The sequence below is a fragment of the Diaphorina citri genome, unplaced genomic scaffold, assembly GCF_000475195.1.
Source record: "Diaphorina citri unplaced genomic scaffold, Diaci psyllid genome assembly version 1.1 scaffold1161, whole genome shotgun sequence".
Taxonomy (NCBI): Eukaryota; Metazoa; Arthropoda; class Insecta; order Hemiptera; family Psyllidae; genus Diaphorina; species Diaphorina citri.
Genome location: NW_007378590.1, coordinates 94,164 through 97,039, shown reverse-complemented (window position 1 = coordinate 97,039; position 2,876 = coordinate 94,164). Strand labels below are relative to the sequence as shown.

The 2,876-nt window shown below is 39.2% G+C and overlaps 1 non-coding gene across 1 annotated transcript; it reads left to right on the top strand.

Moving 5' to 3' along the window:
- The first annotated feature begins 2,591 nt into the window (after positions 1–2,591).
- Positions 2,592–2,663, top strand: Trnal-uaa. The gene has a single exon. It is a non-coding gene; the product is annotated as a tRNA-Leu (tRNA).
- Positions 2,664–2,876: the final 213 nt, after the last annotated feature.

The window sequence follows — 2,876 nt, the reverse complement described above, 5'->3', positions numbered from 1 at the left end:
AACACAATGCTATTTAAAATTAGTTTAAATACTTACCTATATTCATAGACAAAAAGAAGTCTTTTCCTTCCAGAGTTAGATTAAATAGGAAGTAAATGAAGAGAGAAGACGTGGGTATTTCTTCTTGAATTATATCCTCTAAATTCTAAATTGCCCTATTCAAGCTTCTTTAGATTTCCCTAAATTAGATATTGACATTTCTCTCTCTCTCTCTCTCCCTTTCTTTCTCTCTCTCTCTCTCCTTCTCTCTCTCTCTCTCTCTTTCTCTCTCTCTCTTTCTCTGTCCCTCTTGCTCTCTCTTCATTATGTCAACAAGAATAAAGCTCATTATACTCGTAATCATGTCTTATCACGGCAAAGTTACTAAAGAAAATGAACTAATTTAAGTTGGACATTAAAAGGAGCGCGGTAGAGCTCCGCCTCTCTCTCTCCTTCTCTCTCTCTTTCTCTCTCTCTCTCTGTCCCTCTTGCTCCCTCTTCATTATGTCAACAAGAATAAAGCTCATTATACTCGTAATCATGTCTTATCACGGCAAAGTTACTGAAGAAAATGAACTAATTTAAGTTGGACATTAAGGAGCGCGGTAGAGCTCCGCCCCACCAAATCAAAATTTCACAGCCCTAGTGATTACAAGAGAACCATCAAGCCAGGCTAGTTAGATTGTCGACTTTGTCGTCCGGTGGAGAACTTTATCCCACACAGAAAAACAGCGCGGTAGAGCTCCGCCCCACCAAATCAAAATTTCACAGCCCTAGTGATTACAAGAGAACCATCAAGCCAGGCTAGTTAGATTGTCAACTACCTATGTCGCCCGGTCGAGAACTTTATCCTACACAGAAAAGCTTCGTTCTCGGAACGGCTGGAGTCCTTCTTCTCTCCTTGACAGCGGGACGATAAGACGAAGTAGCTCTTACAGGTCCCTCTATCAAAACTCTAAGAAGAAGAAGAAGAAAAAGAAGAAGAAGGAGACTCTAATACTTCTATACGTTATGGATAACGTGTAGAATAACCATGATGTTTGCCAACCTCCGGAACGGAGACGGCACCTCAAGAAGAAGAAGAAGAAGAAGAAGAAGAAGAAGAAGAAGAAGAAGAAGAAGAAGAAGAAGAAGAAGAAGAAGAAGAAGAAATATCGCAGCAAAATCTATGACTTGATGTGAATACTGTCATTTTGGTTGAGACCAAAAAAATGTCTTATTTGACTAAAAATTATGGCACAAAGATTGGAAATCCGTTTCTAACTCGAACTACATGGTTTTCTACTAGAAAAGCGTCTATTAAAGGGAAAAAAGGTCCATTAGGTCCAAAAAATGGAAGAAAAACCACAGTTCCCACAGTAAAACCCCTTCCTGTTTTCCTCAGAAAAAATTGGTGTTTTAAATTTTGAAATTTCGCGCTCTCATTTTTTCGTGCCTGCCAGTCGGCATATACATATAGTTGGCTCAGAGTATCTTTTGTTTCACTCGGATTTTTCGACGTTCATATTAAAGAAAGAACTTCAAGATTAATTTGCTACAATTTATATTAAATTTCTGCGAAGATACTTCCAGAGAACAACGCCTTGATGATTCTCTAATGAAAGTGGGAGTGTAGGTAGTAGAATAGATACATTTCACACCTACATACCTACTAATATACATAATTACATACCTACTAATAAACAGAGTACCTACGTAGGTGCCATGTGTACTACCTTGACCAAGCTGTACGCGATGTTTCGCAGTTCGCACATCAGTCTTTTTCACAAAGTCTAGGTACACAGTCTAGGTAAAAAAAAGGGTATTTTTAAGACTGATCTTTCTATGAAACCTTCTGGAAAGACAAAGTAGGTACGGATATAAAACTGTGTATAAAAACAGTGTAAAAGTAAACACTACTTGCACCAGAAATGACCTGACTGCATGTACATACCTCAGCAGCCGTCAACGTTGCAGAGCTCTGGAAGAATACCAGCTGACATTCATGTGAGAAGTCTTGGACACGGATAGGTAGGTACCTCCCTTAAGAGTAAACAAATGTTTGCTCGTCCCAAACAGACAAGCAAACATGTTGCATACCCATACAAGTCGTACCTTACCTAGCCCTACATCAGTTATATTTTTTCCTTATTCTTTCCTTCTCGTTTTCTCCTTATTTTCCCTTCCCTCTTGATTTTTTCCTTATTCTTTCCTTCTCGTTTTCTCCTTATTTTCCCTTCCCTCTTGATTTTTTCCTTATTCTTTCCTTCTCGTTTTCTCCATATTTTCCCTTCCCTCTTGATTTTTTCCTTATTCTTTCCTTCTCGTTTTCTCCATATTTTGCCTTCCCTCTTGATTTTTTCCTTATTCTTTCCTTCTCGTTTTCTCCATATTTTTTCTTCCCTCTTGATTTTTTCCTTATTCTTTTCTTTCCTTCCTGTTTTCTCCATATTTTCCATTCCTTCTTGATTTTTTCCTTTTCCTTTCTCCTTTATTCTTTCTTGGTATTCTATCATAGCTATCTATTACCTATAGTGATCACCTCTACAAGTTCTGTAGCCTTGAGCTAAGTCTAGAGGCTCCTTTTTAAAGAATAGATAATCAATTAAGCTTGATAGGTAGGTACCTAGGCAGCTCCCATGGCGTAGTGGTCACTGCGCTCGCCTTAAACGCGGGAGACCCGGGTTCGATTCCCGGGGGGGGGGTCTAGAAATATGCCTCATGAAAATGATTGATTCCGTGACTGGCTGTTGCGGGGCCCACTCAGCCTCGTGAGGAAAATGAGTAGCTATGACATATAAATGTGCATAGCGACCGGTGCCAGCATGGTAGGTAAACATTGAATTTTAGGATTGGAAAAATACTACAATGCTGCAGTGAGCACCAAAGTTGTGACATAATAACACAAAGAAACTGCA